Source organism: Saccostrea echinata, unplaced genomic scaffold (assembly GCF_033153115.1).
Source record: "Saccostrea echinata isolate AGI-Se365-2 ecotype Australia unplaced genomic scaffold, CSIRO_AGI_Sech_v1 ptg000046l, whole genome shotgun sequence".
In the NCBI taxonomy this organism is placed as follows: Eukaryota; Metazoa; Mollusca; class Bivalvia; order Ostreida; family Ostreidae; genus Saccostrea; species Saccostrea echinata.
The window spans coordinates 1,524,781-1,537,500 of NW_026889795.1; the positions used below are offsets into that span (position 1 = coordinate 1,524,781).

At 33.2% G+C, this 12,720-nt stretch overlaps 1 long non-coding RNA gene across 2 annotated transcripts in view; it reads right to left on the reverse strand.

Moving 5' to 3' along the window:
• Nucleotides 1-4,908: 4,908 nt before the first annotated feature.
• The window catches only part of LOC133202047 (uncharacterized), a 20,977-nt gene continuing 13,165 nt past the window's right edge, over nucleotides 4,909-12,720 (reverse strand). For both annotated transcript variants that reach the window (XR_009723177.1, XR_009723178.1), the window contains exons 3-5: nucleotides 6,944-7,071; nucleotides 6,734-6,837; nucleotides 4,909-6,061 (exon numbers count right to left, since the gene is read on the reverse strand). This is a non-coding gene — a long non-coding RNA (uncharacterized LOC133202047). The remainder of the gene's footprint in view (nucleotides 6,062-6,733; nucleotides 6,838-6,943; nucleotides 7,072-12,720) is intronic.

A 12,720-nucleotide genomic window follows, 5' to 3' on the forward strand; every position in this document is an offset into this window, starting at 1 on the left:
AACTTTTCCTAGAAGTTTGTCTTTTATGCAATGACTGTAGTCTTGGTGTATTTTGTTTAATAACTTCTTTACCATAATTTTTTTCATAATCCAAAAGCCAGGCTTCCGTATATCTCCATCTGTTGTATGAAGTTTGTTCCTCCTTAAGGCAATCAGATCTCCACGTATCTTGTAGTATTTCTAATACTCTGCCATATGCCTTAGTTTTCAGTAAGCGATCCATTTCTAGGTCGATCGACAGAACTCTTTTTTGGTTGTTTTCTGCCCTCATTCTTAGTAACTGAATTTCTCCCATCACACGACTCTTAGCTGTCTCAACTCTAACATTTGTTTGTTCAACCGGTTCTCCCCGTATTGGCTTAATTCTAAATTTCCTCGGGATTACGGGATTTTCCAGACTTACCCATTTTTCGTAATATTCTGCGCGGTTGGCATTACTTATTTGTTTATAGTATGTTTGTTTCCTGGAGTTGAGAGTTTGCGTCCAAGTGACCTTGATCCTTTGTTTAATTCTCATGGCTTCTTTTTGTAAAGCGAGCTCATTAACTTCCCTTTGAATTAATTGCGTAGGAGACTGATATGAGGTCATCTCAACATTTTGTGTTGACGCTGTTTTCAAATTTGTTTCCTCTTCATCCATTAAGTGGTTTAAATCCAAATTTGAAGTAAACTGATTATTAGGTAGCAAATTACTACAAACCTCAATTAAATCTTTCAGTAGTTGATTTGTTACATCTGTTTTCTTTAAAAGTTCCGTTATTAACATGTCTTTGTCAAGTCCTTTTTCTTTCTCCTTATTTGTAGAATTTTGTGTTTCCATCTCGATCACTGGATGGGTATATCCAAAATTGAAATAAAGTCTCAGTAATCGGATTACAATATTAAACAAATATAAAAAGAAAACACAAGAATCCTCCGTAAAGCTTTAGCGCTTTCATTAAAAATCTTCAGAAGCTTTACATTACAAAAATGTATACAACGGTAACATAGTAACAATGATTATGACGTTAAACTAAGCGGAACGTTTAATGTCTATATTGTGACGTCATAGATAAAATACTGCAATGATGATGAAAAAGTTCGGGAAAATCATAGGTAGTTTATAAGAGACTATTACGTTTTGGCTTTAGAATACAAATAAAATGTTTTTCTTTTTCCCGTCTCTGGATATCACTGGTACATCTGAGTTTATAAAAAGGGAAAATGCTTAGTTTAACGTCATAATCATTGTTACTATGTTACCGTTGTATACATTTTTGTAATGTAAAGCTTCTGAAGATTTTTAATGAAAGCGCTAAAGCTTTACGGAGGATTCTTGTGTTTTCTTTTTATATTTGTTTAATATATATATATATATATATATATATATATATATATATATATATATATATATATAATCCTGATTTCTGGGTTAGGGGACCAATGCCATGAAATCTGGCTTAAGTAGACAAAATTTATCTTTTTCCCCTATGCTTTGAAATAAAAACCAAATGCATTTTTGTTGGTACTTGGGCTTATTAATTACCATTTTAACGCTAAATTTTACAGAAAACTTGTAGGTAAAAATATACAAAAAAATTGGTCTCCCTAATATTTTGTAACCCTTTCACGTGAGTTAAGGTGACCAGTGTATATTTTCGTAAGTACTAAATCTGGCTTAGGTGGACATTTTTTTTTCTTACAGTTGTAAGGTTATAGTGAACTAAAATTTAACAGAGAATAGTTAAATGATTCAATTTAAGAATAATATACCGTGGCAGCACAAAATACTTGAAATCTTTCAAGGCACGATAAACAGGAACGCCAGTTACAATATGTACAGCTTCTTGCTGAAGTTTATCAGGCCTTTCAGAGCAGCTGCGGAGATGCTGTTCCATGCTTCTAATGCATATTCCAAAAGTGGTATCGGTCTTACATGTATAAACGTAATACTAGAATACATTTAAGCTAAGAAATCACGATACGTAACCCTTTTAATTTACGAAAAACTGCAATTTCTTTGGAAGCCTTTTGTATAATACTGTCAGTGTGGTTTTTCCACTCCCCAGGGTTTGAGAATGTAAGTCTAAGATGATATAGAAACCAAGAGAAGGATCGATTTGCTGATTATTCAACACTAAGTGCAATTATATATTTTATCTTCATTGCTGAAAAATATTAATAATTTCAGCTTGGTAATTGGGATTAAATTTCACAAGTCGTTTTTAGCCATTCTTCATTTATAAGTCGTGATTGCTCAGCCTTTCTAAGTTCTGCACGTTTTGAAAGGTGTTTGACACGAACATGCATCATATGACAATATCCTAGAGGTACCCAATAGACCACCTGGTAGGTCTTGTATATCAAGTAAGAAAAGTTGAAGTCCAAGAATAGAGCCCTGGGGAACTCCAGCTTCCGTCCTTCTCACTAAATATTCTGAAAATTTATTTTCGATCTGTTGCGATTGATTGAAAAGATAATTAGTCAACAAGGTACCAGGGTAAGAACTTCACCCGCAAATCTATGCTGTCTCTTGTTCTTTTAAACAAACCGTATTGAATGTCTTGCTGTTATCACAAAATGCAAAACAAGTTAATTCGAATTATTTATTGTTTAACACAAACCATTTATTATGATAAATTTCTTTTAACTGGGTGACTGTTTAATGATTTCTTAAAAACCCACATAGGCGCGTAGCTGCCTATACGCAAATATGCAAGTGCATACACATAATTGTAAAAAATAAACAAATAAATATAATAGATGAATAAATAAATAAAATCTATGGGAGAGAGAGAGAGTTATTCGAAGAAAAAATCTCAGTACCATCCAACAAATATTCGGATTTCGAATTATTTTGTGTCATACTGCTGAAGAGCGCTTTGAATTTTATATAATCATGACTATATAATAAAATTTGAAGTCCTTTATTAAATCATTGCCAAATTTAAATAAAGCATTCATGAACTTGAATTCGTTCTTTGATACATTGATAATTTTTGATATTTTTTAAAGATCTTTGAGAAATAAAATTTCAGACACATCCTTGAATGTCATGATCTACTACATGTAGTATATGATTTAAAATACGATATTTTTTGTTAATAATTAACATTAAGTATACAAGTTGTTGAACGATAGAAAAGAGTATGATACCAAATATCGATTAGATATTTAGCCTAAACTACATGTACACTAAGTTTCCGTAGAAGTATTAACTTTGCGTTAAAACAATAAATATTATGTCTTCTATTTCTAAACAAAAGATAAATGACATAATTTTTACTTTGCAAGAAAATGAATGATATACATGTATTTGGTAAAACTCAGAAACTTCTGGGCCCTCACCAGCAGGCATGTAGTATGGGGGGGGGGGGAGGAGGAGGGTTCCCTGCCTATTCTTTTCCAAACCTAACTTTTGACTATTGTAAATATTCAATGAAAGGGTGGTTGCCCCCATCCACTTTTTGTTGTAGCATAGTTAAACCATGCTAATTTGATAATATTTTTAATATAGTTTTTTGTGAAAACTGGAAATTAACCCCCACCCCACCCCCGTCGTCCTCTTCGTATACTTCACTTTTATTTGGCTATGCACCTGCCATAATGTAGTTTGTATAACAATTTACAAAGTATTTGAACATTATATTCTTTCAAAGATTTTTCCTATGCAGCATAATAAGGATACCGGTATGTAATTAACTTGATGAATTTGTTTTAAAGACAGAAATTACATGAGTATGTTTCCAAACACTAGGGAATTGTCCGATACGCAAAAATGTTTCAAATAAAATTTTTAGCAAAACTGCAATTTTATTTCTAGTTTTTAAAAACAAAATATGGCTGAATATGTCGAGAAAAGGCTTTTAGGGATCTAAAATTTTAACGTCAATAGTTTGATACACACAAATAACTTTTTAAAATCGTGGAGCGATGACCTGGAGATAGCAAATGTATAGAAAAACGTGTGTAAATAAAATTTTGTAACAAATTCAAGGTAAATTTTAGTAAAACAACACACAATATCTGGAAAAAAAAATTCCCTTTCCTATATCCAAAGAACCCAATTCAACAGTACGTGCTGAATCTAATTCAAAAGCGCTATTGGTCTTTATAATTTTGAAATGTATAATATATAATAATGGGTATTTTTAGAGGTACACAATTATTTGACAATTGCAAATAGTAGTTTCACATGCGCTAGTTTACTTATGGGCCCCCCAATAAGTAAACTAAGTTAAAAATGGCCTAGCGGTTCCTGAGAAGTCGAATGTGAAAAGTTTACAGACAAGTGGATAGTCAGATGGGCAGACACTGGACAACAGGTGATCATAAAAGCTCACTTGAGCTTTCAGCTCATGTGAGATAAAAATCATTTAAGCTCACTTAAACTCATAAATTTTTTTTAAAAAGAAAAATGCCACTGTCATCACAAAATTTGGGGCACAAATTTTGATTTTACTCTACAACTTTGCAATTTTTAATGTCAACTTCAGACCATATGGTCAGCTGTATAATGTACATCTATATAATTACAAAATTCTCTTGGTCCTTTCCAACATACATCTATCTATATTACTTGACAAACCATTTGAAATTTGCATTCACATGTTGATTAAAATAGACTATTAGATGTCTCTAGCAGGCCCGTAGAATGCGGGGGGTGGGGGTTATAGTATTTTGCTATAGTAAGTTTCCCTTTAGATGCTGGATGCTCCCCCCCCCCCCCCCCCCCCACTTTTTGATGTTGTAAGGTCCAGCACTGGCAAATTCCAGGATTTGGACAGTAAATCACCTTTTCTTTTTGCTTGTCAGATAATTTCGGGAAGTCCCCCCCCCCCCCACTTTTGGTCAGTTTGGTTTTTTTTTCTTTTGAAACTGTTGCTACGAGCCTGCTCTAGATAACTCACGAAAACAAAGAGTCAAATAATAGTTTTTAACCTTTATTCATTTGATCTAAAATTGACAGGTTAACGAAATAATAATATAGTACATGTACCAAAACTGAAAAAAAAAAATTCTTGTCTTTTGCCACCACAGTATTTTTAAGGTCATATGCAATGTACATGCACTTTACAGTGAACCTTCCAACTGATAATTTTCAGAGAAAATATAATTGAAAATCATGATACCATTAGGTGTTCTTTGACAAAAAAATCAGCATACATTACATGTATCAGGAGTTTTGAAAAAATATCAAATGATGAAAACCCTTGCATTTTTTAAAAGAAAAATCCCCCCCCCCCAAAAAAAATGTTTTATGTGGTATTTTCTTCAAAATTTGATTCAGATAAGGTGTGCAAGCATTACCAGGTATCATAAAATTGCACAAAGATCTTTCAATTACTGGATTTCTTAAATTATAGAGAGAATAAGAAAATCTAGTTCAAACTATACTGCGCATATCCTTAAGCCATATCATGTTAAAGACATGAAAGTCAAACACAAACTTCAGCAAACAGGAAGTCTGTGAGCCAATGCTCACTAGTAATACCCCCGCTCTGATGTGAATATACACTCTCATGAATCCCACAATATGGCATGCCTAGTCAAAGAGAGTGTCAAAATTTCAAGCATCTTTGATGAGTAGTTGCTGAGAAAACTGTGACAAAAAATTGTTACAGACAGACACACAAGGGTAAATGAGAATACCCCCCTACTTCAGAGTGGGGGTATAATCATAACAACTGTCGCTTACTACTGCAAATGATCAATAAAAGATCTCTCATTACAAATTTTACCTGTTATTAATCTACAAAAATTTTCTTGATTAATATCTTTTAAAAAATAATTTTTATATAATTTCACATCTACATCCCTACTGATAAAAAAGCTTCCAGACATTGAAAGTTGCTATTCAAATTCATAATAAAGTTGTTGAATAAAATCCACATATTCCTGGTACTTGACAACAGATAGCTTGAAATGGACAAAGTCTTTTTCACATCCTCTGTTTCTCAAATGCTTTTCCAAATTAAATAAATAACTTTTACTTTATAATATTTACAGAGTACTGTGACTGAATGTCTTGAATTTAAACACTCTTTTTGAAGTGTATCTCTCAAAGGTTGGCAGCCTTGATCTGTAAAAAAAAAAAGAAAAGAAAAATCTCTATTAATCTCTAAAACTTAGAACAATCATAATTGAAAAATTTACTTTGCTATAAAATAATTACAAAATAACTTACGCACATGTATAAAAAACAAATCTCCCTAAATGAAACATTTCTTAACCAACATAAAATCTTAAATGAATGGAATCTTTGATAATGATGTTCAACACACTCAGTTGTCAAAGCTGAATTAAGCATCTAAGTTAAAAAAAAAATCAAGGCTTAAATAGGACATGCAGGATCATATGATCCTGTCCACAAGTTTCGATGAACTAAAGTAGATGTTAACATTCAGTTGAAGTTACCCCAACATATGTACGTATTTATTTAAATCAAGAACACAGTCAATGTCAGCTATTTAACAGAGAGAAATAAAATTGTTTATCTAGATGCACCCCCTTTCTTCTCTTATGTAGATTTTCCTTATATACATGTATATGCATACAAGTTATTAATCCTAAATCACTTTTTGACCCGAGAACAGCTGCAAGATAATTTTCAATAGGTTGCTTCCCCTTATGTGCATGTGCTGCTTTTCATGAAGTTTTCTTTAGTTAAATTTCTCAAGATTTTTCTGATTAATTTTTTGGTTAACAAATAGTACTGTGTCATACAAAACTCACAACTCCTCTCATATTTTACCTTATCTTCCTTTTGTTAACAAAATCCACTTTTCCAACATCTCTCTCTGCAGTGAGTCTATCATTAAGTCATTAACTTGTCTTGTCTCCAATACAAAAGTTTTCCTACACAACAGGTATATAAAAAAAATAACAACCTTCATACATGTAAGTTGATATGAAAATATTAAATGTACATACATTGTAATTTAATGAAAAAAATAATTCTAACCTGGACAACTTTTAGCTTGGTTGGCATTGTTATCATCTCTGTTGGCATAATGTAATCTGAACTTTCTAATTTACCCTTCTATCAGGTGGCTATAGTTGCTCGACACATACCAATTTTTTATCCATTTCCTGAAAAAAATGAAATTCTAATTTACTATGTGTATTAAAATGTTATTCCTTTTAAAAAGAAACTTACACTAGTGATTCAGGGGACCTAGGTTCAAATCCTGGTTTGGTCCATCCCATATTTATTTGGTGCCATTGATCACCCCTCGACTTGCAGGTAAAAGGCTTGCCAGGGGTAAAAAGAACTTGAGTTGTGTCTTCAAGGGCAAATACAATTTAAGGAGGGAGGAATTTGGCGATCAGACAGGCTTGATCCCCATTGCCAGATCACTCAGTTAATAAACATGCTAAAGCACCTGATTAGTGATACAGAGGGCTGGGTTCAAATCCTGTTCTTGCTTATGCAGCATTTTCCTGTTACACACCTAATGTCAATGGCAGAGAAATTCAACTTTCCTGTCATCAATAGACAAATATTTTGGTGACTAATTGTCTGAGTTCAGCTATATGGTACATGTTAAATTAAACTTTTTACCTCAAAGGCTAAGAACATACAAATTACAGTTTTCTTAGAGACAGTATACTACGCAATCTGGATACATTTCCTTTGTCTGACATGGAAAAAAACTCCCATATTCATGACAGGTTTTCTTAATTTTTCACTGAAAATAACAGCTTAAAATATGATTTTTTTAAATCTTGTTTACCTAAAAGTTATGCCCCAATACACCTTATTTGACCAAGTTATAGTCATTAAAGGAATCTATTTCTCAAATTAAAGAAATCGTAGGCTCCTTTCATTTACTAATTCTTGACCTTAAGAAAAAACTGCAACAAATATGTTTCAAAAATTGACAGAAAAAGCGATGTCGGCCATCCGTATGGAACAGCGTCCAATCATAAAATTATGTATTATCTAAAATATGGTTGAAACGATGTCAGAGACAAACTAATTATTCATTGACAAACATCTAAAAATTATTAGAATATATTTAGGTCATTGATTTGAAATTGGTATATATGATTTTTCAAAGGAGAGTACAATTTGAAAGACAGTACAAAAAGTGGAAAACTACTGTTACTGTTATTTGATGAAAATAAAATTATGACATGATTATATAATAGTGTTGTAATTTGCATGCACTATGCCTAAATAGTAGTCAGGGTTTGACACATGGTGCACAAGCCGGAGGCGAGTGCACTATGTGTCAAACCCTGACTACTATTTAGGCATAGTGCATGCAAAGTACAACACTATAATTGTTATTATTATGCTGACTGTTGTATAAAAACGACAACATTTTCTCCATTTCCAATGTTTCATCACTTCTTACATTCATGTTAGTACACCCCTATTATGATGTCACATTGTGCTACATGTACATCATCTTTTTTCTTTAATTTTGAATGATCCATGTACAGATACATGTAGTTTCAGAGAATTTTAGTTGAGTGAAGGGGAAAAAATTGCAAGAAACTATTTTAGAAAATTAATTTGTTTATTTTTTTTCTTTAAGTGTAAAATATTTGAAACTAAGTTTATATATATTATAATACAGTGCTTTAGACAATGTTGTCTGTGGCGTAATCGGTAGCGAGTCAGACTGATGATGTCGGGGTCGTGAGTTCGATCCATGGTGTGGGAGCTGTTGGATTTTTTTCAGAAAAAGAAGCCACACACTAGCTATTTCGGCATAGTATGTTTACGATATATAATTCCTTAGAACACTATGCGAAAATAGTTGGGTATTGATTATATAGAGACAAACTGACAGGAAGCATAATAATGTGTAATAAATAAAACGCAACATCGGATTGGGCTCTGCAGCTATATACAGGAAGTGTGCATACTGATGATACTCTTAAATTATCGTTTATTGAATTTTAAAAATTTACTCCATTATGGTCTATATGTAAATATCACACACACACTAGCAGTGCATGTGGCTAAATCAAGAAAAAATTGTATGTGCACCACAAATACTTGATAATCATAGGTAATAAGAGATAACAGAGCTCACCTCAACGAATGTTGTCTCTAAGTAAGGCAAAGTCCCACACTAAACTAATAATCTAGTAGTCTGCATCCCTACATGTAACATTTATGCAATTTTAGTCTAATAGGGCTTGCAGTTACTTGGGAATGGACTTACCTAAAAAATTTAAACTAGTCACTCATCCAGAAAATGTAAGTCAAATCCACCATCTGAAGCAAGTTTGAGAGTGTTTATCCCATGATGCATCATCATGCAAGTTTGGTCCAGATTGCCCTTATAATTTCTTGGTAATGGACCTGTTAAAAATCTTTAAACCTGGTCACTTATCTGGAAAATGTAGGTCAGATCCAACATCTGAAGCAAGTCCAGTAATGTGCATCCTTAGATGTATCATCCATGCAAGTTTGGTTAACACCAGGTTTATAGTTACTATGAAATGAAATCTGCTCCAAAAACTTTATCCTGGTCACTCATCCGGAAGGAAAATGTAGGTCATATTCAGCATCTGAAGGAAGTCAGGTATAGTGTGCATCCTAAGATGTATCATTTGTACAAGTTTGTTCAACCTAGGGCTTATAGTTACTTGGAAATGAAACCTGCTTAATAAAAAACTTTAATCTGGTCACTCATCTGGAAAATGTAGGTCAGATCCAGCAATTGAAGCAAGTCCGGTAGTGTGCATCCTTATATGTATTATCCATGCAAGTCTGGTCAATATAGGGCTTATAGTTACTTGGAAATGCTCCTTTTAGCTGAATTTGCAGCATCTGAAATCTTGACTGGTATAATGAAACATACTAGAAGCATCCTTCATGCATCTCTGATTAATATAGGGCATAGAAGTACAGCTGACCTTCTGTTTTTTGAACACGGATATATCTCAAATACCATGGATATGTTGAAGTTATATTTTGAAGTCCCATCTGCTTATTCCTTAAGTATTTTACCCTGAATATCTTAAATCCTTGGATATCTCAAAGTATTTTCTTTGTCCCTTTGAGTTCGAGATAACGAGGTTTGACTGTACTTGAAAAGAAATCTGCTCCAAAAACTTTAACCTGGGATGCGGACGCCTGCACCGACGGTATTACATAAGCTCCCCAACTTCGTTGAGGTGAGCTAAAAATTCAAAATCCATATTCTTGACGTTATCATGAAACTAACTTAATGTCATACTGGGCTGTGCAGCTTGTATATACAATCTATTCACACCTATAATTTTTGTGAAATAGTGTATATTGTTTAATTTTTATATATTTACTAAATCATGGTCTATATTAAAATTATGTTGTAAACATTTGGCAGAGTGGTCAATATCAAGAAAATTATGGCATTTGTCTGAGAACTTTCTGGACAACTTTCATACAAGTACTCCTTTAACTCAAAAATCTTTATTAAGGTCATGAAATACCCAATTTTCATCTAGAATGTCACAATGATCTGCAAAACTCAAAAGGAAAAAAATTGGTGGTACAATTTGGTGAATGAAAATGTATCAAACAAAAATCTAGCATAAAACCCATTATTAAGGTGACCAGAGATATATATATGATCCTTGAAATTTAAAATCTTTATTAAGGTGACCAGGTATTCAGGGTTGTCCATAAGAACTGAAATAGAAAGAGGACATTTTAAAAGTGGAAGGCTGTCTTGGATTCCTCTGCTAGTGAGGGTTGAGGGGGCAATGCAAGAATAACTGGGGGATTATGTCATTACAGGCGGCGAATTTACCTGGCCCCTGAATCTTGAGAACAACCTTGGGTATTCTGCATTTAAGCAACATGATTCCTCACTATTCCTTAACATTGAAGAATAAAACATCCTTAAAAATCAAAAATCTAGCTTACATGCATTAACCCATCATTAAGGGGACCAGAGATATATGCATGATTCTTGAACTTTAAAATCTTTATTAAGGTGACCAGGTATTCAGGTTTGTCCATAAGAACTGAAATAGAAAGGGGACATTTCAAAAATGGAAGGGTGTCTTGGATTCCTCCTCTAGTGGGGTTTGAGGAAGCAATGCCAGAATGACAGGGGGATTAAGTAATTACAGATGGGGAATTTCCCTGGCCCCCACATCTTGAGCACAACCTTGGATATTCTATATTTAAGCATGTAAAACATTAATCAATTACATTTAAGCAATGATTCCTCACTTTTTCTTAAAACTGATGAATAAACTAATCCTATAAATCAAAAATCTAGCTTACATGCATGAAACTATCATTAAAGCTGACATGAATTCTTAAAAGCGCAACATTTGCATCAATGTATGACTTGTTTCATACCAACTAGCCATATTCTGCCATATTTCTTTCAGATACCTTGTCTTATTGTAACAATATATACCCCAATGCCCTCGTTACACTTGAGTGAGTTTTTGGTTTGGCTATCTACGCGTGCACATCTCCGACAGTAAAGTATCTGGGAACACATGAATTGATGAAAACATTTCAAAACCACAGCAGATATAAAAACAGTCATAAAGATATTTATAAGTATCGTTTTGAATAATATAAATGCAAGTTTGGAAGAAAAAAACATAGTTGTGCATGTTTTTTAAAAGCATGCCAATATACAGATATATAGCATAATTAATTGGAATAATTCACAGTAAAAATTGTACAAACAATTTGCAATTATCTATTGTAAGAATGGAACAAACAACCAGCATATCTGATATGCATGTCCATATGCAAATATAATGGTGCATACCGAGAGAACGCGTCGAACGCTGTAAACTTATTCATACCTGGAAAATAGACCACTGTACCCGTTCGAAGATGTGCACATGCCGAGTGATTTACATCTTGTATTTCATTGAAATATGCATCGCAGAAAAGTAATAAACTCTATAAATACTCAACAGTAAAGACGTTGTCATGTCATCATACAGCCTAGCACTCAAATACACTTAGTCCGTGCTGATCAGATTTTGGTCAGCTAGGGAAAATATCAAAAGTGAGAAGGGGAATTAGTATTTACGCGACTGGATAAAAAATAAGAAATCATTAAAAAAAAGTCTGATTGCTGTTCATGAAGTGAAACTGAAAATTGTCTAGATCTAATAAACATACAAACATTCTTTGTGTGTTATATATTGCATTACAGGCTTCATATATAATTTTTTAATTATGAAACAAGTCCTACATTGATGCAAATGTTGCGCTTTTAAGAATTCATGTCAGCTTTAATGATAGCTTCATGCATGTAAGCCAGATTTTCGCAATTATCTAAAAACTAAACTGAGTAGTTTGGTGTGAGAAAATTATTTAGAATACAACATCAAAGCATCTAACCAAAACACAAATTAACAAATATACACACACGTGGGGGGGGGGGGGGGGGGATACTCCCTTTTTTGAGAGTGTTTTTCAGACACGTAGCATTGTTTTTGAAAGGGGACAGCCGGAAGAAATAATTGACACTTTACTGAAAAATCTTTGACAAGCTAAAAAAATGCTCTGGAAAAATGGGAGGGGGCATCCCCAATTCCCGCGTTCTACAGGCCTGTCTTTAATGGTTAATTTTGTAAGGATTTTTTTTTTAAAGAATGGCTGGTTCTCCCCACTCTCATCCAACGATACTGTATTGAATACTCAAATATTTTTCTTCTGAAAATGATAGTATGAATGGAATCTGTCCTCCCCCTTACTACGGATTTTTTTCAATCCCTTTTTTCCTTTTTCATTTTTCCCCCAAGTATTTCGGC